At 41.8% G+C, this 25,464-nt stretch overlaps 1 protein-coding gene across 1 annotated transcript in view; it reads left to right on the forward strand.

The window, feature by feature from the left end:
- Positions 1 to 17,460: 17,460 nt before the first annotated feature.
- Positions 17,461 to 25,464, forward strand: part of ADD3 (adducin 3 (gamma)) — a 161,484-nt gene continuing 153,480 nt past the window's right edge. The window contains exon 1 of the mRNA XM_006831328.1: positions 17,461 to 17,799. The gene's annotated coding sequence lies outside the window, so the exon portion shown is untranslated. The remainder of the gene's footprint in view (positions 17,800 to 25,464) is intronic.

Below are 25,464 nucleotides of genomic sequence, written 5' to 3' on the forward strand. Positions count from 1 at the left end.
GCGTAGTGGGTGTGGGTCGAGCTGCTGACCTCGGGGCTGGCAGTTTGGGACAACCAGCCATTCAGTAGGGAAGGGATAGGGTTTTCTGCTCTCATGAAGATATGTAGCTTCAGAGACCCTGTGCAGGGTCACTGTGGTTAAAGCTGACTCCGTGATACACCACCACCACCCAGTGAAGTGTACATCAAATATTTTTGCTTTGTTCATTTGTGAAATATAAGCTGTAAATGGGGAACCACAGGGAGGAAGTGGGTAACTCTTATAATCATTGAGATGAAACAAAGTGTATAATTTGTTGAATGTAAAGATGATGATCTTGTATGTAAACCTTCATCCAATTCACAATTAAAAACAAAATCAAAAAACAGTATTATCTTACACATGGGATTCTAGGACCAAGAGAATGAATAAGGAAGACTGTAGAAAAATTGATGCATTTGAATTATGGTGTCAGTGAATAGTTATTGAGACTTCCAGCAAGATGGTGGACTAGGAAGGCAAGCTACATAGACGCTGTACAACAAAGATTTGAGTAAGAGACCAAATGAAACAGACACAGATGAAAATTCTGGAACACTGAACTTCAGAGGAAAAGTTAAAGAAGTGGATTGAGTGCCTGCTGGAAGGGTAAATTGAGCAGGGACAGTGAGACAGGAAGATTGACTGGTGAACCACCGGCCAGATGCAACATGACCATCTTGAACTGTTGGGAGTAGCTTTGTCGACAAGGTAGCCTGGCAGAGCAGATTCACAAAGGAAAGGTATGATTCCTTCTTTGTTTCCATGCTCCCCTGGTGACCAGGTGTGATCAGCTCCCACCTCATCTACCCTTAGTGCAGACCGTGTTCTCCAAGAGTAAGCCATGTCAATGTGAGGCAGGGGACGGCTGTGCTACTTTGGTGCCTGGATTCAGGCTGGCTGGGTCCCATTCCTACAGAACCCACGGAGTCAGTAGACCAGCAGTAGTCTAGCAGAAACACTCATAACAAGTCACCTTGTCCCCAGCTGCCCTATGGTCCTAACAAACGGCATAACTAGCTCCATCAAAGGCCTGCATGAACTACTTCTGGATTGAGTGTCCTGAACATATAACACCTAAGGTCTATAGGAACTCCAGTTAGGGACAGGAACTCCACTTTCACATCCCTCCCACACGCAATTCATGAGTTCCCTGACTGGCAAGAGCCCCTCCCTCCGCCCCCCCACCCCCGAGTTTTCTTCTCTCTGGGTCCAACAGCTGCACTGAGGTTGTTGTGTTTTTTCCCCTTAGTTGTTTTATTTTTTTTGTTGTTGTTGGTTCATTCTTTCTTCTCCTTCTTCTATTTCCAGTCCCTTGTTTTTATCCTTTCTATCTCTGCTTTTGTTTTTCCTTCTTTTGCTTTCCTTCTCATGTCCCCTGTATTTTCTGTCCCTCTTTTCTCTGTTTAGTTATTGTAATATTTTTTTCTGATTGCCACCTGTTTTATTTATTTTTTATCCTTTATTATTTTCTCTTTCATTGTTAGTTGTTTGCTTATTCTATTTTGTTTTCTTGTGTGAATGTGTGTGTGTGTGTGTGTGGTGGTGGTGGTGGGGTTTCTCCTCTTTTCCACCTGACAGGAGGCCAAAACTGTGTCCTTACAGCCCAGCTACAACTGTATCCTCTTCAACAATGCCAACTTCTATACCACCTGATGAATGATAGACAGTAGCCAACACTAGCCAAAATCACCCTAACTGAGGTACAGGAATGGTGAATGGAGAATGGTATGTATGCCTCCATTCTCAAACTATGCCCACAGTAGACAGTTGGTGAGAGCCTAAGAGCACATCAACATCCAATCAACAATTAAAAAGAAATACAACAATACTACTATGTCCTGGAGACAACAGACAATTTCAGCTCACATGAAGAAACAATAGAGAATGGCTCAAATGACCAAGATACTGAGCTAGAAAACATTACTGAGGAGAAAGAGGTAATGGGATTAACTGAAAAAGAATTCAAAAGAATGATATTTAGATAACCTTCAAAGATTGACCAAAGATCAAGGAATGCAAGGATAACACAGAAAAAAAGATTTAGAATAATTCAGGAAAACACTACGAGAACAAACAGACAAAATAAATTCAAATTTTGAAGCAACACAAAACCTTCCATTTGAAATCCAAAAGAGAACTACCCAGACTTCAGAAATGAATAATATATTGATAGGACAAAGGAGTAAATAGAAGCAAGGGAAGCTTGATTCAGTGATCTTGAAGACAAATCTTTCAATACTAGTAAGCTAGAAGAGTAATCAGAAAAAAGAATGAAAAAAATCCAAAGAAAATTTAAGAGTTATAAGGGACCCAATAAAGAGGAATAACATGGGTGATTGGAATTTCAGAGCAGGAAGAGACAATAAAAAGTACAGAGAAAATTGTCAAAGAGTTGTTGGAAGAAAACATCTCAAACATCATGAAAAATGAGAAGATGAATATACAAGAAGCTAAGTGAACCCCAAACAGGATACATCACAAAAGAAAATCACCAAGATATATCATAATCAAAATTTACAAAACCAAAGACATGGAAAAAGTTCTGAGAGTAGCTTGGGAAAAACAAAAAGTTACCTACAAAGGAGAACCAATACAAGACTAACCTCTGATTTCTCATCAGAAACCATGCAAACAAGAAGGCAATGGGATGACATATACAAAACTCTGCAAGAAAAAAAATTGCCAACCAAGAATCATGTACCCAGCAAAGCCATCCCTCAAATATGATAGTAAAATTAGGACATTTCCTTATAAACAGAACTCAAAGGAATTTGTAACAAGCAGACCAATTTTACAAAAAATGCTAAAAGGTATTCTTTGGACTGAAAACCCACAAGAGCAGACAACAACCTGAGATTAACATACATGCCAACATCACCCAGAACTCAATCTAGATATAGAAGTATTTAAAGTAAAACAAACCTACAAGACTGAAAATGGGAAACCAGAGATATAAATTTATAATGAAGTCAACTACAAAGCAATAAAAAGAAATAGTATAGATACAGAACTTCCAAATAATGAGGATGTCAAGTAGATTTTGAGATAAAATGTGTGTTTTAAATGGGGGAAATTAATAAATTATAGGGTAACCACAAAGAAAAGTATTACAACTTCACATCAAAATCAAAAAGAGGAAAGCCAGAAATTGCTCAGAGGGCAATTTCTGACAAAAATATGCCCATTCAAAAAGAACAATAGAAAGGAAAATGAAAAGTAAACCCACAAGTAAAATGAACTCAGTACAGAGAACTATATGGAACAAAGAAAACAGCAGCACCACAAAAATATACACAGCAAAAGGATAGAAATCAATTCATACCTATTGATAATTATACTGAGTGTGAATGGATTAAATGTACCAGATAAGAGACAGATAGAAGCAGAATGTATAAGAAAACAGAATCCTTCAATATGCTGACCACAAGAGACACATCTTACACACAAAGACAGAAATAGACTAACAAATGATGGGGAAAAGAAACATACCAAACAAATGGCAATTGAGATCAAGCAGAGTAGCAACTTTAACTTCTGGTAAAACAGAGTTTAAGGGAACAAACAGCATAAGAGTCAAAGAAGGACATTATATCATGAGGAAGGGGTCAATTAAACAGGAGAACATAACCATAATAAATATCTATGCCCAATTAAAGAGCACAAAGTATGTAAATCAAACTCTAACAGAACTGACCACCACTCATCTGTCAGTTTGTTATATTGTGGTGTTATATTTCCATGTTGCTGTGATTCTGGAGTCTATGCCATGAATATTTTAAACACCAGGAGGGTCACCCGTGGCAGACAAGTCTCAGCTGAGCTTCCAGACGAAGACAGACTAGAAAGAAGGAAAGACCAACTACTTCCGAATAGTTAGTCACTGAAAATCTTATGAATAGCAGTGGAACACTGTCAGTACCAGAATGTTGTCAGACATAGTGCCAGAAAATGAGCCCCCCAGGTTGGAAGGCAAGTTGGAAAGCACTCAAAATACAACTGGGGAAAGGGCTGCCTCCTCAAAGTAGAGTTGACCAGGATGACACGAATGGAGTAAAGCCCTTGGGACCTTCATTTGTTGATGGGGCATAATTCAAAATGAAGAGAAATAGCTGTAAACATTCATTAATCATTGGAACATGAAATGGATGAAATATGTATCTAGGAAAATTGGAAAATTTCAAAAATGAAATGGAACACATAAACATTGATATCCTAGGTATTACTGAGCCATTAATAAAACTGACAAACCTAACAAAGTAAGGAAGGAGAAGACACAAATAGCACGAATAAGAAATGATATGGGTGGTATCACAACAGAACCAACAGAAATAAAAAGGGTAATAACAGAATACTATGAAGAACTGTACTCCAACAAATTTGAAAATCTAGGAGAAATGGACAGATTTCTAGAAACACACGACCTACCTAAACTAACACAGACTGAAGTAGAATAGGCCTATAGCAAGAGAAGAAATTGATGAAGTCATTACAAAACTTCCAACTGAAAAAAGTCCAGGCCCAGATGGTTTCATTGATGAATTCCACCAAATATTCAGAGATGAGCTGAACAATTCTACTCACACTGCTGCAGAATATAGAAAAGGATGGAAAATTCCCGAATTCATTTTATGAAACAAGCATAACTCTGATATCCTATGAGCAAAGCATAACCAGGCAAAGACTATACAATCCCGCAATTCCTCTACTTGGTATATATCCGTAAGAAATAAAAGCTATGACATGAATGTTCAATGTGCACACCCATGTTCACTGCAGCACTATTCACAATAAGAAGAAGATGGAAGTAGCCTAAATTGCCCATCAACAGAAGAATGGTTAAACAAATGTTGGTACATACATGCTCATAGTGGAAATACTACGCAACATTGAAGAATAATGATGAATCTGCAAAACACTTCACAACGTGGATGAATGTAGACGACATTATGCTGAGTGAAATTACACAAGGATAAATACTGTATGAGACTACTGTTATAAAAAGTTAAGAAAAGTTTTCCTTGATAAAAGAAACATTCTATGATGAAGACAGGCAAAGACACATGGAAGCATGCAAGGGCTAAAGGGAATAGAGATAAATAGTGACATAGAGACAACCTGAGAATAACAATGTTCTGGGGTTAGATACATGGACAGAGACACATGCTGAATGGGCATGGCAGGAAGAGTGGAATATATATATGTATCCACAGATATACAAGAGCTTGAAAGACGGCATTGGTACCTGAGTATTATCTTTCCTGCAAACACAACTATATAACAAGAGGGAAACTAACCAAGGAAAAATGAAGGTAGTGGGAGACACAGGGAAGAATCTAAAGTGACTAGAGGTAAATGTTAACTGATGTATTACAATATTTGGAAGGTATTGCAGTCATTGCAATGAAACAAAGTATATGATTTGTTGAATGTAAGACTGATTATCTACTTTGTAAACTTCCACTCAATTCATAATAAAAGTTAAATAAGTAAATAAATATATATTAAAGTACCACGGAGTGCCAGAAGAACAAACAAATCTGTGTTAGAAGAAGTACAGTCAGAATGCTCCTTGGAAGTGAGGCTGGAGAGACTTCACCTCTCGTACACTGGACATATTATCAGGAGGGACAAGTCCCTGGAGAAGTACATCATGCTTGGAAAAGTGGAGGTTCAGAGAAAAAGAGGAAGATTCCCAATAAGATGGACTGACACAGTGGCAGCAACAGTGGGCTCAAACATAACTTGTGAGGATGGCATCGGACTGGGCAGTGTTTTGTTTGTCTGTGCATAAGATCACTATGAGTCATAACTGACTCCATGGCACCTAACAACAAAACAAGGACTCAGAGAGGTTAAGTAGCTTGCTCACGTTTACACAACAGAGAAAATGGAGCTAGGCTTCACCCCTATCTAAATCCCTCTCATACGCGCATTTCACTCATCTTGTTTTTGACCCTTTATAGTGTTAACCCTCTAGGGCAGAGTAGATCTGTCCCAGAGGGTTTCCAAGGTGTAATCTTTACAGAACAGTAGTTCAGCTGGTGGTTTCCAACCACCAACTGTTAAGTTAGCAGCCAAGCACTTAGCCACTGTGCCACCAAGACTCCTTAACTGCTCCTCTCGAAGTACATTAGAATTATTGGGGGTGCCTAAAATGCCCTCTATCAATGAGGTCCTCATGTAAAAGTGAGACTATGTCAATACTTTGAAGAGATAAAGATTTTAATTCAGTAAATTTGCTAGTTGAATTTTTAATTCAATAAGTTTGTTTGTAGAGTCAAAATCACATTTTAACAGAAACCCCAAATGATTCTACTGCAGGTGGTTCTTGATCACATTCTAGATATACTAGCACGAGGATCAACATACCTGGTTTGAATCATGCAATTAATACATTCAGAAAGTTTGTGAGAAAATGGAATAAAAAGATAATAGAGCTTTCCCATGAATTTTTTTTAATGTTTTATTGTGAATTGTGTGATAATTTACATGGGAGAACATTAGTTTTACATTCATCCTGTCATATATCGTTTCATTGCCATGCTTACAATCCCCTCCATGCATCATCAACCAACCAAAGAATATACCCTGCAAGCCTGCCCGACTCTTCCCCCTGTCATCAGCACACAGCCCCTCTCCCTCTCTGTGTCTAAAGTCCCCAGCTGCTCCATCGCTCCACGACATCATCTCTGCCTCCATCTCAGGTATCACTGCTTTTCTGGGTAGGGTTCTCCGCTCTTCTCCCTTGATGGTCCCAGGGACCTCTGCTCCTAGACTGTAAAGTTAATCACGTCCGTCCTTTACATTTCTAATCCTCACAATCAGTCCTGATAACAATTATTCACTATCGCATCACAAGAGACCTATCCCCATCTCCTTTCATCAGCCCCGCCTAGACAGATTGGATACTACTCAGTGGAGATTCTACCTTTCCTCCATGCCCTCTAGATCTAGGGTCCCTCTTGAAAACTTGTAAGTCAGTCACTTCTTGACTTTGTAGGCCCCCATTTTGGGTAGCCAATGTCCAAGTTGCCTATCCCTGTCTACTCTGTGTATAGAGGGGGTGGGAATGATCCTTGCTGTAAAGATTTGTTCCCTCTTTTGAGCTACTGCATCCATAGGTGTAAGTCAAGTTCATCAAATTGTATCAGATTACTTTTTTTCCTCTTCTTCCTTCTTCTAGTTGAGCTCTGATCATCCAGTCATTGAAGCCAGTTCAAGTGGGTATTATCTGCAAGTGTGGGTGTTCCCCCATGAACTTTTTTTTTTTTTTTAAGGTTTTTATTATGGATTGAGTGAAAGTTTACAGGGCACATCATCAGTTTCACATTCAACCATTCATATGACTTGTTTAATTACATTGGTTATAATCCCCTCCATACATCATCAGTTACCAGTGTTTCTCTCTATCCTTTTTAGCTTTTTTTTCTTGCGGGGGGAAAAATTTTGCCTTTTTGGAATTTACAGTCTCGGCTTTTAGGGAAGGTTTTTACATTTATCTGTGGATATCCAGGGCTCATGTATGCGATTACTAACAAGCATAACTAAATAATCAGATGAGGGACAGTTTGCTATGTCTGCTAGGTGGCTAAAGTCTGATCCTCAGAGCCTATGGTTTGGACGGTCTGCAACGCTTGGGCCCACAGGGACCTGAACTCCTGACCGGGTCTGCACGGTCTGCATCAGATTCCCCTTATTTATTATTTGTTTAAGGGACGCTGCCTGTCTTAGGCGGTCAGTACGAATTCCTCTGTCTTACCTGTCCCCCATGAACTTTTTGAAGCCTACTTTCATATACTAAAGATTAGCAGCTGAAGCCTTAAGGCACCTCATCAGGTGAAGAAAAGATGTGTATGCAACTGATGTAGAAAAAAATGCGATGCAATTAGGTTTCACATAGCCATCACATTCATTTTACAGCCTCTCTACACGGAAACTGTTGACTTCTACATTGAGTTTGTATGGGTGGGTCTTTCATTGTTGTTGTTGTTATGTGCCGTGGAGTCGGTTCTGACTCATAGTGACCCTGTATAGGGTTTCTGAGGCTGTAAATCTTTACGGGAGTAGAAAGCCTCATCTTCTTCCTGAGGAACAGCTGGTAGTTTAGAACTGCTGACCTTAAGGTTCACAGCCTGATTCGTAACCACTACGCTACCAGAGCTCCTTGGGTCTTTCATTAGAAGTATAATATTTGTGGCAATTGTTTGTTTATATATTTAATTACAATAGTTTTAAGAAAGCCACCAAATGGAAAATGAATAAAGGAGGATAAGCACCTTTCAAAAAAAACAAAGAAAAATTGGAGGACCTTGAGGGTGATATTTTATTAAAGTTATAGAAATTTGATTACTTAAACAGTTGTGTAAGGATCTGTCAGGCATTTAGCTGAGGTAATGCCTTTAAAATAAACCATATAGGTCACATAGTGCTAATAAAATATGTTGATGAATCCTTGAATATTGCCCTGATTATGGCTCCTTGGGGAATGGAGAACTCATTAGCATGAGTTCCATGTCCCTACTTTCCAGACTTGGCTTAAAAGGGCAATCAAAATGTATGTAGCAAGGCCAAGTTTCAGATGAATTGCTATCTAGCCCCACTGATTAAATACATGGCATTACATAGTGTGAAAAGTTTGGTGTGCTTCATTATGTTTACTGTCTAAAAACTTTAAAAAGGTTGTGTGTATACATACACAAATACAAATACACATATATTGGTGCTGCTTGTAGGAAGGAACTCTGTAAATTCTTGGCTGTTCATCTTCAACTGTGGATGTATATTTCCTGCTACAGGGCAAAATCCTCAAAACGGAATTGTTGTTAAATTGGTAGCATCAGGGTGTGTGTGTGCAAACACACATGCAGGTCACATGCTCTGTTTGCTTTCTGAAACAATAAGCAGTAAAACAGGTTGTTTAGGGTAAAGTCCTTTGAACTAGATAATTGATTTAAAATACATCTGCCTATAATCATACCTTATAGTTACATAGTACTTTGAAAACTTCAAAGCACTTTTACATTTATTATCTCATTTGAACTTCACAACAGCCCTATAAAGTAGGTATAGCAGGTATTATAATCCATCATCGCTTAAAAAGATGATTAAACCATGGGACAAGCATGTCAAGAAACTTGTTCAAGGTCACATACCCAGTTAATGTCAGAACTAGAACACCAGAATTTTGAAACTGAAGCCTGTGTTTTCTTGGCAGAAAAAATGTCTCTGCTACTTCTTGATCTATCCGGAGTTCATGTGGAGATTTGTGGCTGCAATTTAATTGGAGAATACAAATCAGGCATGCCTAAAGAGCTCTACAGAAAGGAGACTGTTTCTCTTAGATCGTGGCTGTATTCGAAAACGGAGGTGGACAATGCAGTCAGTTGTTTTGGACAATGCAAATTACAAACAAACAAAAACACTCTGTAATCAGTTTCTGGACATTTGGGGAGCTATTCATTCATTAATTCATGTATTCATTTTTTTAAAGTATCTATTAAGTGCCTTTATAGAAGAGACTGTGTCAGTACTTTGGGGAAATACAAAGAGATGCATTTAATTTGGGGGGAGGGAGAGGAGCACTTTGAATCATACTGATAATCACCGTTTTACTCATTGTTAGTTACCACCTGGTAGATTCAATGAAAACTTTTCCATGCAGAAAAGCAAGATGAAAAACAAAACAGATGAAGGAAAGGAGCAACTAATTTCCTTCAATTCTCACCATGGGAGGCTTTATAAATTGTCCTGCCAGGTACACAAGATACCAAATTTGTTATGTCATGTAATATTGTTGTTGTTGTTGTTAAGTACCGTGGAGTTGGTTCCGACTCATAGTGACTCATAGCACTGGGTTTCTGAGGCTGTAAATCTTTACAGGAACAGAACGCCTCATCATTCCACCGCAGAACCGCTGGTAGTTTCGAACTGCTGACCTTGAGGTTGGCAGCCCGACTCATAACCCCTACACTACCAGACACTTAAACTCATATGCCTTCTTGAAACTAAGAAAACTGCATTTAGGTTCATGTCAGGTTCCTTATTAGGAATACCAGATTAGGGAATAAGGGACGTGTTGGTGTCTATCCCCAAACTTTCAACTTCCATAAAGAAACTTTCAACTTTCAGAATTAAGTCTCTACAATACTTTCTGCCACTTGGTTCCAAAATGAACTTCTCTTGTGTGAGGATAGGTACAAAAGGAAACGGAAGCACTGATGGATGCGAAGATGCAACTGACAGAGTTGAAGGCCCTGTCACTAGAGCGGAAGATAAGAGTTTGCCAATAAGTACTGTCACGGTTTCCCTGGATTATTTTATTCCCCCTTCTCCCTCCCTCCATTCTTTAACCATTTCCCTGACAAATGCCTCCACGCCCTGAAAACAAAATGGTGTTAATATTGACACACATTATAAATACTTGTTTGACATATTTCTTTAGTTTATACAACATGTATACATGCCTTGTGAGTCCTAGTGGTGCAGTGGTTAAGCACTCAGCTGCTCCATCAGTCACAGAGCAGAAGAAAGATTAGACAGTCTGCTTCCTTAAAGATTTGTTAAGTGCCATGAAGCCAGTTCTGACTCATAGCCATCCTGTATAGAGTTTCCAAGCAGGCAGTGCTGAAGTTACAGTGCCACACCAGATTCTACAGCCTTGGAAACCCTGTGGAGGAGCAGCTCTACTCTGTCCTAAAGGGTAGGTATTGGCTGGACGGCAATGGTTTTGGGTTTGGGTTGAATGTGCCCTGATGGCGCTCACTGCAAACCCTCTCTCTACACTTGGAGTCACTGAGTCAGAATCAATTTGACAGCACTTAGGAGCAGTGGTGGCACTGGACTGCTAATGGCAAGGTCAACAATTCAAACCCACTCGCAGCTCAGTGGGAGAAAGATGAGGCTTTCTGCTCCAGGAAAAATTTACAGCTTCGGAAATTCCATATAGGTTTGAATGTAAAGAAAACAAAAATCCTCACTACTGGACCAATAAAAACATGATAAATGGAGAAAAGATTGAAGTTGTCAAAGACTTAATTTTGCTTGGATCAACTATCAACACTCATGGAAGTTGCAGTGAATAAATCAAATAATGCATTGCATTAGGCACATCTGTTGCACAAGACTTCTCCAAGGGGTTCAAGAGCAAAAAATGTCAGTTTGAGGACTAAGGTGCACCTGACCCAAGCCACAATATTTTCAATAGGTTCATATGTATGTGAATGATACTGAATAAGGAAGACTGCAGAAGAATTGATGCGTTTGTTGCAGAATATTAAAAATACCATGGACTGTACAGGAATAAACAAATCTGTGTTGAAAGAAGTACCTCCAGAATGCTCCTTAGAAACCAGGATGGCAAGACTTTGTCTCTCATACTTTGGACATATTATCAGGAGGGGCAAGTACTTGGAGAAGGATATCATGCTTGTAGAGGGTCAGTGAAAAAGAGGAAGACCCCTAATGAGATGGATTCGAACAGTGGCAGCAGCAATGCGCTCAAGTGTAAACAATGATTGTGAGGAGGACACAGGCCTAGTCAGTATTTCATTCTGTTGTACACAGACTTGCTGTGAGTTGGAACCGACTCAATGGCACACAACAACAATTTATATATATATATATGTATATATATATATATATATATATATAGTGTCATCTAGTGAAAATTCCCTTTTTTGTTGTGACACGTCTAGTTCGCCCCCCCACCAGCGTGTCGTGTGAAACTATATCCATACATATTGCTTATTTGCCTTGTATGTATAAGTGTGTGTGTTAAGAGGGGAGACACAGATGAACCCCAGTTTTAGCCCCAACTCTGTTTTCATTTGCTTCTCTGGGTTTGCATTTTTTTCTACTTGTAAAATTACAGGGTTGAGTAGGTAAACTCTAAACTCTGTTCTTTTAGAAGTGGGATGAATAATGTTACATTATAGGGCTTGCAATCTATGACATGAAACAAAATGTGTAGGTATGAATTATTTAAATGGAAAACTGATTTGCTCTGTAAATCTTCACCCAATTCACAATAAAAAAATAAAATCTGTTCTACTACCATGCTATGATGTTCCAACTTTTTAATGTTTTAGTTATTATTTAACACATGTTATAGTACTTTGGAGTCCTGGTGGCCTAGTGGCTTACACATTGGACTGCTAACCACAAGGTCAGCAGTTCAAATCCACCAGTCACTCTGCAGGAGAAAGAGAAAGCATTTTGCTCCCATATAAAGTCTATTTAGGATTGCCATCGAGTCCTGGTGTGGCACTGTGGGTTAATGCACTGGACTGCAGATTCAGTTTGAACTGCAAGGTCGGTGGTTCAAGCTCACCAGCTGCTCTTTGGAAACCCTTTACAGGGTCACTGTGGCTCAGCACTGACTTGAAAGCACTCAACAAGAACATGGCTCATCATGAGTAGGAATTGACTTGATGGCAGTGGGTTTTGGTTTTTTAGTTTATGGTGGTGGTGGTAGTGTGCCATGGAGTTGGTTCTGACTCATAACCACCATGTACAGGGTTTCCAAGGCTGTAAATCTTTATAGGAGCAGAAAGCCTCATATTTCTCCCACAGAATGTCTGGTAGTTTTGAACTGCTGATGTTGAGGTTAGCAGCCCAACTTGTAACCACTACAATACCAGAGCTCCTTTTTTGGTTTATACTACTCCAATAAATAAAAGTGAAGAGGACTTAAAATATTTACTGATGAAGATCAAAGAGCACAGCCTTCAGTATGGATTACATTTCAACGTAAAGAAAATAAAAATCCTCACCACTGGACCAATAAACAACATTCTTATCAACAGAGAAAAGACTGAAGTTGTCAAGGACTTCATTCTTCTTGGATCAACTATCAATACTCACGGAAGCAGCAATCAAGAAATCAAACAACATATTGCATTAGGCAAATCTGTTGCACAAGACCTTTTTAAAGTGTTGAAGAACAAAGGCGTCAGCTTGAGGACTAAGGTGCACCTGACCCAAGCCATGGTATTTTCAATATCCTCATATGCATGTGAAAGCTGAACAGAAGAATTGATGACTTTGAGTTATGGTGTTGGAGGAGAATATTGAAAGTGCCATGGGCTGCCAAAAGAACCAACAGATCTGTGTTGGAAGAAGTGCAGCCAGAGTGCTCCGTGGAGGCCAGGATGGCCAAACTTCGTCTCTCATACTTCAGATATATTGTCAGGAGGAACCAGTCGCTGGAGAAGGAGATCATGTTTAGTAAGGTGGCGGGTCAGAGAAAAAGAGGACTACCTCCAGCGAGATGGATTGACAAAGTGACAGCATCAATGGGATCAAGCATGGCAACAATTGTGAGGTTAGTCCAGGACCGGGCAGTGTTTCACTCTGTTGTGTATAGGGTCGCTATGAGTAGGCACTGACTCGATGGCACCTAACAACAACAACAACAACACTCCAATAAACCTTATTAGTATAGTAGGGTCCTGCTTCAGTAAAATTGCTTGTAAGACAAAAAGTTATAGCTTAAATAAAAGTGTTCACTTTACAAAATGATTCTTTGTTTTTGTGATAAATATACTTTGAGTATTATGGGTTAGAACTACCACTCTGAGTATACATTTTCTAACCCAGTCTTGACAATGGTGCCTCTTTAAATGGAAGGAGTACAACGACCAGGAGGTGACTCAACAGGACTTTTGGTGAGTCAGATTTGGATGGTTAAGTGAGAAGAGGGATACAGAAACATAGGATGCTGCAGATGACGTCTAGATTGCTGGCTTAGGTAAATAAGATCATGCAATGAATTCAGATGTCTAAACATGCTGTTCTCTTGATGGGAATTTCCTTTTCTTTTTGCATTCCTTGTTTGGATTTCAAAACCACCTTCTCTGTCTTTATTGCATGTCACTTATATCTTCACCAATTATTGGGCTATATGGAATCCTGGTGTGGCACTGTGGGTTAATGCGCTGGACCGCATACTCGGTTTGAACCACAGATGGGTGGTACAAGCTCACCAGCCAATCCTTGGAAAGCCTTGGACAGGGTTGCTTTGGGCAGGAAGCGACTTGACGGCACTTAACAACAACAACAACAACAATGGTCCTATACTAGTATTGGAGGTTCTTGAGAGTAAATACTGTTTCTTTCTTATCCCACAGTGTCTTACACAAAGAAAGCATACAGTAAATTTTTGATAATACATGAGTAAATAAAAAAAGTTACTTTTAGTCCAGGTTTTCAGGAAGGATAATCTTAAGACATATTTACATCAAAGAATGTAAGTATAAGCATAGAAATGTCATAAAATCAGAATGTTTGGGAATGGTAAAGTATCCCTGAAAATTTCGATCCAAATTCCTCACTTGGGATAAAAAAATCAACAGCAGAAGATTTTCCAAACTTTTCTCTATTCATATTTTTCAGACCATGCCTCTTTATTTACCTATAAAGAAACGCAACATGGATATTTGGTGTTTAAATCAATGTGTAATATTACCATAAAATGTAAAATGCATAATGCAGACACCAACGTTCTTGGTGTATGGACACATCACATTTAAATAATCTAAAGGGTAGATTCACATGCATTTAATACATTTATGAATATCTTCACTTCAACAATTTATTAATTGCTACTAAAATACCATAGTCCTCTGCTAATATTTTCTAAAGTTACTTTAGATACTCTGGTAGCGTAGTGGTTACGAATCGGGCTGCAAACCTTAAGGTCAGCGGTTCGAAACTACCAGCCGCTCCGCGGGAGAAAGATGAGGCTTTCTACTCCCGTAAAGATTTACACCCTCGGAAACCCTGTACAGGGTCGCTATGGGTCGGAACCGACTCGACGGCACTTAACAACAACAACTTTAGATACATACTTTTGGTTTTCCTATAATTAATATTGTGATTTTTTTAAAGCACATGCATTTAAATTTTTTAATTAAAAAAATTAAGACGAATATATTTGAATATATTAATCCATTTATATATTTTAATTCTTATAGTAATAAGTAATTCTTATAGTAAATAGTAAATGGCCTCCCTTTATACAATTAGCATTTTAGTGCAATATTTGGAAACTAAATATTAACACAAAATTTTTAACAGTTTCTAAACATACCACTTTATTTTGCCATGCACTCCAACATTAGAAGTTAGCAGGGCTCTTTAAAACTAATGCTGCTAGCATTTCATTGACTCACACGAAATCGGTCCCTTGATTACCCAGTTCATTTTAACCATCACCCTCCACAGCTGTACTGTTTTATTCAGCCCAGCCCCGGCCCTGCTTCTTGCTTCCACCCTTTCTGTCTCTTATGAAGCAATAGGGGAGAGGAAAAAAACCCCATTCCTTTAAGAAAGATTCCGCCTCCTCTCTTATAAGCCAGCGCCTAATGGTAATTGTGGAGTCTCTACGAAGTCACACACTTTACTACTCAGCATTGGAGGAAGCTGCTGCTCTGCTGCCGGTCTGAGGCTGCAGTTCGTTTCTGTGCAGCACTGCAGAATCCACACCTAGAGAACAGAACACACTCTCTCTCTCTCTCTCTCTCTCTCTCTCTCTCTCTCTTTCTCTCTCTCACACACACACACACTTACACAGCTACAATCCTGGACAGGAGCAAGCCTTGGATCCTCAGCGGTAAGCAGATCTTTTATCCATTTTATCCAGAAACTGTGGGAAAAGGAATAATCATGGAAAAGGTTGTTCATCAGACATGCTTAAAATGGATTATAGTAATTTGTCTTCTTTTGGTGGGGGGTGATTTAGGTTTGTAACTGGCAAATGCTCTGTATAGTGGAGACTATCATCTGACATGTGTCTTTAACAGACTTTTTGGGGGGCTATTTATAAAAAGGCTAACCTTAATGCATGCAAAGTTTTCCATTTTTGCCTTTTTTTTAAATATAAGAGCACATTCAGCCACTCCCAAGCTCTCTCCCAAATACTGCAGCTATTTTTAAATGCCAAATAAAATGACAGGCTGAATTATTTTCTAAATATTTTTTCCTTCCCAAAGCCAAGAACCCTTACCCATGATTTTTAGGGGTGTGTAAAAATCCTCAGGCATGGTTAGGCTTGAGCAGATGGGAGATGGTGGCAGACTAGAATTCCTACAGCCTTAGTCCAGTGGAGGGAGAAAACGAGGATAAATTAATCACAGTTTGCGCTAAGACAAGATTCATTTTTCCACACTTCATACGTGGGAAGAGGAAACTACATTTTAATTAGTACATTTTTAAGAGATGAGGGAGGAGATGAAGATGAGGGGGATGGCCTTGAAGCATTTGAGGGGGAAGAGGAGTCTGCAGAAAAGGAAGGAAATGAAGTGGGTCGTCACCAGTGCATTGGGAATGAAGAGATAAGGGTGGAGAATGAAGTTTGTAGTGTGTGTTCGGGTGGGGTTGACCCAAGAGACCATGAATAACCAGAATGGCGCTGGGCGGGGTGTGCTTGCCAGTGGGTGTGGGAGACTTGTGTTCGTGCCCGTGGAGTGGAGGACATGTGTGTGGGAGGGATGTGCAAGTAGTGGGTCCACGGTAGAGAAAGGTGTGCGTGGCTGGGAGGTCTATTTCGAGAAACAGTTGGGGCCAGCAAGGCGTCTGTCGGCGAGAGTGGGCGGCCCAGCGTCACCTGTGGCTGGATCAACCCTTGCAATTGCCTCGTTGCAAAGTTTGCCCCGATTCATTTTGAAGGCGCTTAGCAGTGCCTTGACTTTTTACCTCCAAGACGTCTGCTCTCGGAAGGTCACGAGGTAGGGGTCAAAGCAATGGTTGGTGAGGGAGGGAGATGGGGGTAACCCTCGACGTGTGTAAGTGGAGTCCGATTTAGAGCCCCCAGCCTGCCGTCGGCGGAGGAGGCGTTGCCACAAGCTGATCGGAAGAGCAAGGCCCTATTTTACTGGGGCGTGCAGGGCTGAACCTCAGTAGTGGTCGGCCTCCCTTTGAAGACTAAGCCGCCAGTGTGGGGTGCTAACGCGCCGGCTCAGCCTCAGGAGTGGGGAGCTCGCTCAGTCAGGTCCCGGCGGTAGACATTTCCGAGGCCCCTTTCCTTCCCTCCCTGGTTTCCGTAGGGGTCGTTTCCCACTCCAGCCCTCAGGGGATGCCGCGGGTCCGTGGGGGAAGAATACGGTGAAGGACTCCAGGCGTCCTTCCTGCACCAAGCGTGCAGGCGCCCTCGCCACCCCGAGGCTGCGGCCTGGAAGATTACATGCTTGCGGGAGGGGAGGGGGTCGTGGAGGGCGGGGCCGGAGCGCTCGGGGCGGGGCCAGGGAGAGCTCAGGGTCGCGCCAGGCGGAGGCCGGGCCAGGGGCTTTCGGTGCTTGCACGAGGCGGGGCCCCGAGGGGCGGGACCAGGGAGTTCTGGGGCTCGTGGGGCGGGGCCAGGGGCCTCGGGAGTGCGGGAAGGCGGGGTCATGAGGGCTTGGGGCCTGGGGGCGTGGCCCAGGGCGGGGCTAGAGGACGCTCGGGGGGCGTAAGGCCAGTCCCGCCAGGGCGCGAGCCGCCAGTCCTTAACGGTCGCCTGGGTGAGGGGCGGGAGGTGAAGGAGGAACTGAGTTTAAGTTATATTTTTGAAACGGAGAGTGAGTGCTAGAGAGGCATCGGTGACCCAGGTGTCGCCGTTTCCTGCCACCCGGGGATCGCCGCCCAGGCCCCTCCCTCCTCACGCCCCTTTTCCTCCCCTCCCCTTCCCTCCCCTCCGGAGCCGTGCGGTGCTCGAGAGGCGGCGGCAGCGGATCGGTGGCCGCTGCAACCCGGCAGCCGCTGAGCAGGAGGGAGGGAAGCACAAAGCCGCCTGCTTGCTGCGAGGTAATCCCGAGGGGAAGGAGGCGTTGGCGCCGTCTCTCCTCCCGCTGGGGACGGCGGTGCTCGCGCGGCTGCTGCTGCGGGAACCTTCCCAAGGCGTCTCGCGGGGCTGGGGTTGGGGGGGGGGGGACGGACTTCCTATTGGCTGCCCCGGCGGCCTGGGGCGAACCCACTAGGACCGAGGGGCGGGAAGGGGAGTACGGACAGGGCGCGAGGAAAGTCCCTGTGGGAAGGCCGAGCGCGGTCTAGCACCCGCCGCTTGGCCGGGTTTCGAACGTCCTTCCATTTCCCCCGGGAGTGTGGGGAGCTCTTCAGAAAGGCTAATCCTAGCTGACGCTTGAGTGATCCCGGGTCTCTAAGCCCTCCCTCCAGGTGCTCTCCAGGTGGCGGGTGGGAGGTTCCCGCTCTTGGAAAAGGTGTTCAGTTAAATGGAAAAGGGAAGGGAGAAGTGTTGGTTTTGTTTTGTTCTTACCCTGTTGTTTAAAATTGTCTGTTAAAAGTTTAAAGTGTTCAACCACCTTTCTTCTCTAATCCGCTCTCCCCTCCTCATCACTAACATATACACACACACCTACACCCACAAACATATACTCCTTAGGTTGAGCTTCTTGCCCTGAGTGACAGGGAGAAGTTGGCAGCAGGTCCGGTTTGCTGGTGTTTGGGACACATCCAGCTTCTTTGGAGGCATGCTATTATAGCCAGGCAAGACCAGAGAGATAGGAAGAATAAGCCGGGCCTCTATTAAAATGGCAAGAATGGCCTCAGGTGAACTTTTTTGTTGCAGAGATTTAATTGCAAATAGGTGCCCGTTTAAAATTCAAGTGTAAGTAAAACCACTAATTTCCTTGGCACTTGTGATGCTGCAATTGACCTGCTGGAGTGATATGGATTTTAACTAAACCAAGAGGTTTTGAGTTAAATTATGCCAGGCTTTGGGAGGAATTGATAAAATTCTAGGGACTGGGACCAGTTACATAAATGTGTGTATTTAAATTGTATGGCAGTTTAGATTTCGCGGTATGAAATGGTTGCTTTTCTTGGGATTGATTCTGTCTACATCAGCTGTGTACGTCCTAATTTTGGTCAGAAGATTACCAGTGAGGGTGTTGTTAGAGAGGATAAAATGAAAAACCTTAATTTGACTTAAAAAAATTAAGATGGTTGGATATTAAAAAGATGTATGTAATTAGGGTACGTGGCCAACCCATTTATTTATAAGGTTTAAGTTACATTTGGAACATACATAGAATGTTTTTATTTCTAAGTCATGATTGCACTGTAATTGAGCTGTAACTCATTTTCCTGTGCTTAAATTGAGCAGATTAACTTTACAGAGAAAGCAACAGAAAAAAAAAAAAAAAAAAAGCTACTTTTGCTTCATTTAACTCTTCAACTTCCAAAGAGGTCAGTCTGTGCTAACACTTAACAGTTGACTTCAGATGCTAGTGTGTTGGTAAAACTCATATAGAAACAACAGCAACAATCAAAAAACTGATGTATTTTCAATGTTAAACATAGTCGTAGTTGTTGAACTAGTTGATTATTCAGTATATTTCAGCTTTTGACATGTATGATAGCAGGGAATGTTTGATGGCACATGTTTGACATATGACCTAGATGATCTGGCAATATCACCTATTTGTTTGCATGATAAAAGGATTATAATTTCAGGTGTAAGTTTTAACCATTAACTGAAAATGAAGAAGAACATTGTCTTGTATGTACACTTTGCTATTTCTAGCGTCTTTTTTCAATGATGTTATTATGTTGAGATGAATGTGCATGTCCTCAATGATGCTTAAAGGGTAGATTTGGTCTTGTAAAATAAGAATGCCTTTGGAGACTAAGAGGACATTGTTGTTGCTAATTGCCATCGAGTCGATTCTAATTCATAGCAACCCTGTATAGGGTTTCCGAGGAGCAGCTGATGGGTTTGAAGCACCAACCTTGCCATTAGCAGTCTAGTGCTTACCCTATCATGCCAGATTATGACTTCAAGAAGACTTAGCATAGCATCAGTATAATAACTGCTGTGGTACTGTAGGAGAAGCACTGGACTAGCAGTTCAAACCCACTAACGGCTCTCAGAAACCCTATATAGGGTCACTATGAGTTGGAACAGTCTGGAGGGCACACAACAGTGGTAACACACAATTTTAAAACCTAGATACAGGGTATGGTTGTGAGGCTTCCTGGAAAAGGTCTATCATTTGTATTGTTGTCATTCCTGGAGTTCTGGTATGTTGCTGCAGGATAATGTACTGGACCACAAGGTCAGTTTGAACTGTAAGATCGGCATTTCAAGAACACCAACGGCTCCTCAGAAACTCTATACAAGTTCGCTGTGAGTCAGAACTGACTTGATGGCACCTAACAACAACAAACAAACAACACTCCTGATGTGGTGCTGTAGGATAAGCACTGGACTGCCAACTGTCAGGTTGGTAGTTCAAACCCACCAGCCATTCCTCAGAAACAGCATTACTATGAGTTGGAACTGATTCGGTGGCACTTGATAATAACACATACCCACCAGGAGTAGCCTCAATGACTCAGTGGTTAAGAAAAAGGTTGGCAGTTTGAACTCATCAGTCCTGTTCTTGGCATGTAAATCATTCAAAGATTTACAGCCTTGGAAACCCTACTTGGGTAGTTCTACCTACCCATATAGTTTGAAATCGACTCCATGCCAGTGGGCTTTGTTTTTTGGGCCAAGTCTACCAGATGGTAAGGTAGGTAGTTTTGCCTGTCGCAAAGCAGTTGGTTAGCAGTACTGGGCAGCGCATGTGCAAGTGATCAGCGTATAAGAAGCATTTCTGTTGAGAAAAACCATGTAAAATTTTGGAAATTGAACTGTGAACACAGAATTTATCAAACGTTGGAAAACGATTGTATCAGAACCTTAGGTTAAGTTCGTCGTATGTAAAGTGCTTAGAATAGAATCTGGAACTCATTAAGTACTTTATATGTGCATCATAATCCTCCTATATAAAATTACATATCTTGTTGAAGGCAGTTATACCATGCTGCTCAGGAAGCAGAGAGTCAGCATGTATTTACAAGAGCTAATATTTATTTGCTCTACCTCTGTGCCAGGCACTAATCTAAGAGTTTCGTATGATTTAATTTCCTTAATCCTCACAACAACCTAGTGACCAAACAGAGTCATGGAGCGGCTAAGTATTTTGCCCAAGGCAGTCACCTACTTGGTGGCACAGGCTCCATCTGAACCCATAGTTTGTCTCCAGATTCAGTTCATGTAATCATCCGAACCTGCTGCTATCATGCTTGTGATAATATAGACAGTCTCCGGTTAGGAATCAGATCACTTCCTAAGCGTGTCTTTCAGTAGACATTTTTAAGTCACAACAGGTGTGTATGGATGTTATTTTTACAAGAAAAAGGAGATCTGGGGGCGATGTAGGATAAGCACTGCTAACTGAAAAATTGGTGCTTCAAACCTACCTGTGGGAGAAAGATGAAGCTCTTTCTGCTCCAGTAAAGGTTCTCTACTTCAGAAACTGCAGGGAGGGTCCCTGTGAGGCAGACTCGATTTGAGGGAGTGGCAGTGGGTTTGGTTGTTTTGGTTACGGCAAGAATATAAACCCTAGTGGCACTGTGGGATAAGCACTGAATGCTAACCACAAGGTCATTGGTTCAAACCATCAGCCACATCTCAGGAGCTAGATGAAGTTGTTTGCTCCTATAAAGGAAACCCTGTAGAACACTTCTGCTCTGTCCTCGAGGGTCCATATGAGTCCAAATCACCTTGAAGGCATTGGGTGGGGTTAGTGCAAGAAAAAGGAGCCCTGGTGGGTTAAGTGCTGACCAGCTAATGAAAGGTCATGGGTTAGAACCCATCAGCCATTCCAGGGGAGAAAGCTGAGGCAGTCTGTTTTCTTGAAGATCTGGTGATAGTGTTGGTGTTTGTGCATAGGGGTTCTGAGGCTATAAATCTACGAGAGCAGAAAGCCTCATCTTTCTCCCACGGAGCAACTGGTAGATTTGAACTGCTGACCTTTTGGTTAGCAGCCAGCTCATTAACCTGCAGTGCCACACCAGGACCCTGTATAGGATTTACTCAAAGCCTTTATAATCCTGTAAAAGCAGCAAGTGAAGGTAATTGTGGTAAAGAATTTGTGTTGTGAGTCCTGGCTCTGTAGGATAAGCACTGGACTGCTCACCACAAGGTTGTTGGTTCAGATCTACCAGTCATGCTTTGGAAACCCTATGAAGTCGGTTCTGACTCAGCTACCCTGCATAGGACTTCCAAGGCTATAAATCTTTATGGGAGCACAAAGACTCCTCTTTTTCCTGTGGAATGGCTGGTAGTTTTGAACTGCTGACCTTGAAGTTAGCAGCCAGACTCATAACCACTGTGCTACCAGAGTGCCTTATACAGCAAGGGTGGGGAACCTTTTTTCTGCCAAAATTTATACCATCATTTACGGGCCATAGAAAATTCTCAACTTAAAAATTAACCTGTAGTATTTGGTCAAACATTTAAGTAACTCACCTCTAATGTAAGGAGTCCTGGTGTGGTGTTGTGGGATAAAGCACTGGACTGCAGGGTTGGTTGGAACCACAAAGTCGGCAGTTCAGACTCACCAGCTACTCCTTGGAAACCCTAAACAGGGTTGCTATGGAACAGAAGCAACTTGAAGGCACTTAATAACAATAACAGTCTGATGGCAGGAACTGCTGTTGCCTTAGCAGGACCAGACATTCCCCATCTCTGCTATAAAGGGTCATGATGTGGCATTGCAGGATAATGCACAGGACTGTAAGATCGGTTTGAACTTCAAGATCAGTGGTTCAAACTCACCAGCCGCTCCTTGGAAACCCTATACATGGTTGCTATGAGTTGGTACCAACTTGATGGCACTTAACAACAATAATGAGACCCTAGGCATCATGGTGTGGCTCTGTAGGATAGGCACTCTGACCACAAGGTTGGTAGATTAAGCCCACCAGCCATTCTTCGGAAATCGTATACAGGGTCACTGAGTTGAAACTGACTCCACGGGCTGGTAGTCCTGGTGTGATGCTGCAGAATAATGCACTGGGCTGAAAAGGTCTATCTGAATTTCAAGGTCACCAGTTCAGATCCACCAGCTGCTCTTCGGAAACCCTAGACAGGGTCGCTATGTGTCGGAACCAACTCGAAGGCACTTAACAACAGGAATGGCATGGCAGGAACTGTGGTTGCTTAGTCAGGGCTAGACCAAATGATGTTTTGGGCCGGACATTCCCCACCTCGATATATAAGGTCGCTATGAGAACCTAGAAGCCCTGGTGTGGCGCTGTAGGGTAAGCACTTGACTACAAGGTTGAACTGTGAGGTTGGCAGATCAAGCCTACCACCCGTTCCTTAGAAATCCTATACAGGGTTGCTATGAGTTGGAATTGACTCCACGGCACTTAACAACGACAACAACAACATGAGAACCTGTTCGATGGCACTTAACAAGAACAACACTAGGTGTAGGGAGCCCTGGGAGCCCTGTAGCATTGGGCTGCTAACCACAGTGTCTGCTTCTGTAAAGTTTTAGTCTCTGAAACCCTACACAGGGTGTCTATGAGTCAGAATTGATTTGATGGCAGTGAGTGTGTGGTGGTGGTGGTCGTGGTGGTAGTGCCTGTGTGCTGTCAAGTTGGTTCTGACTCATAGTGTCCCTGTATGGGGTTTCCAAGGCTGAGTGAGTGTGAGTGAGGGACTAAACAAATTTGCATAGCATCTAAAAGTAACAAGTAGGAGTTGTCCTGGAGCCCTGGTGTGGTGGTGTCAGATGAGCTCTGAACTGCTAACTGCAAGATTGGCAGTTCAAACCCACCAGCCGCTTCTCAGCAGCCCTATACAGGGTCGCTGTGAGTTGGAACTGATTCAATAGCACTGTAACAACAGCCCTTGGCCTAAGTTGGAGGGGCTCATCTCAGGACTGCCTGTAATTGTAAATCAATGAAGTCTTTGCGGGATTCACCACCTACCAGCTGCACTTAGTCTTATTTAACCACACCCTTCTGCATTAATACTACCAACAGGCTGTGTTTATATGTAAAGGGTGGTCATTATTCTGCATTAAGTAGAGTCATATTGACTGTAGAGTATTTTCTTTTTGATACACACAACATATGTTTAGCTAGGATGCTAGAATTTGGGCTACAGTATGTTATCTTTTTAATTACTAAAGATACTGAAGTTTTTCTTTTCTTTTTTTTTTAAAGCATCCCAGGTGTTTTAAGACCTTAAGTGGCCCAGGGCTCATCCCTTAAAGATTATGATTCAGCACTAAATCATTAGGCCTGATCTTCCTTTAGGAGCCCTGGCGTGGCGCTGTGGGTTAATGCGCAGTATTGCAAAGTCAGTTTGAACCGCAAGGTTGGCAATTCAAGCTCACCAGTCCCTCCTTAAGGAGCTCTGGTAGCATAGTGGTTACGAGTTGGGTTGTGAACCGCAAGGTCAGCAGTTCGAAACTACCAGCTGCTCTGCGGGAGAAAGATGAGGCTTTCTGCTCCCATAAAGATTTACAGCCTCGGAAACCCTGTACAGGGTCGCTATGGGTCGGAACCAACTCGAAGGCACTTAACAACAACAACAACAGTCCCTCCTTGGAAACCCTATACAGGGCCGCTATGGGTCGGAACCAACTCAGCGGCACTTCACAACAACTATCTTCCTTTTGATTGCAAACACCTTATGGATCTGAGATGGGTTTTAGCTCACCTTTCTTCTAGATACCACTTGAAAAGTAACTTTAAATGAAAAGGTTTAACTTGTGGCTTACACCTCTTCGCTCAGTCTTGAAGGACTTGATGCTGCAAATGTGTTGTTGCTGCTGCATCGTTGATTTAGTTGTTATATTAAACAAATTAATTATAGTTTAATTTAGGAGTCATTTAAAATAATGCCTATAATTATTATTGCAAATAGCTGATAGATCCTTTGTTAGCAATCTAGGAATGTTAGGAAATAGTATTTCAAAACAAGCATAAGTTGAATTAAGACAGTGTAAGGTATATTGGAGACACAGGTTATTCATCTGTTTCACACTAAGTAAACAACTTTTCTATTGCTAAAATTAACGGTGCTGTTTAAGATTCCTTTGAAAATATGAAAATATTTTTAGGGTTTAACAGGAAAACATTTAAATGCCTAATCAAGAGTTATTATGAGCGTAGACACCAGAGTTTCAATGAATGGAACAGTCATAGACTGTGTCATGTCACTGAGATTAACAATTAGTGCTGGACTTCTATAGTTCATGTCTTTTATGTTACTGCTCTGGATCACCTGAGTGCAGAACGCATGACAGAGTATTTAGAGGTTAAGATTGGTAGGAGGTCTTTCGGGTTTTGCCAGTGATTAAATTCTCTTGGCCCCAAACCAAGACAATCTCAATTTTTTTTACTGTATAATAGCAAAAACTCTCTCTGAAACATACATGTTTGAAATCTTTCATTGACTATGGCTTGAAAGACAAAACTCTGCTCGTAGGTGGGTTTTTTTTTGTTGTTATTTTTTTGCCTTCTAGTGGTAGCGTATTATGGACACATGCAAACTATCTGGGATATACTATTTCTTTCAGGGAAAATTAAAATGAATCACTCAGCATTCATGCATTTAGTACCACTAGTGAGTGTAGAGCAACACTAGTGAGTGTTGTTGTT

Source organism: Chrysochloris asiatica, unplaced genomic scaffold (assembly GCF_000296735.1).
Source record: "Chrysochloris asiatica unplaced genomic scaffold, ChrAsi1.0 scaffold00003, whole genome shotgun sequence".
Taxonomy (NCBI): Eukaryota; Metazoa; Chordata; class Mammalia; order Afrosoricida; family Chrysochloridae; genus Chrysochloris; species Chrysochloris asiatica.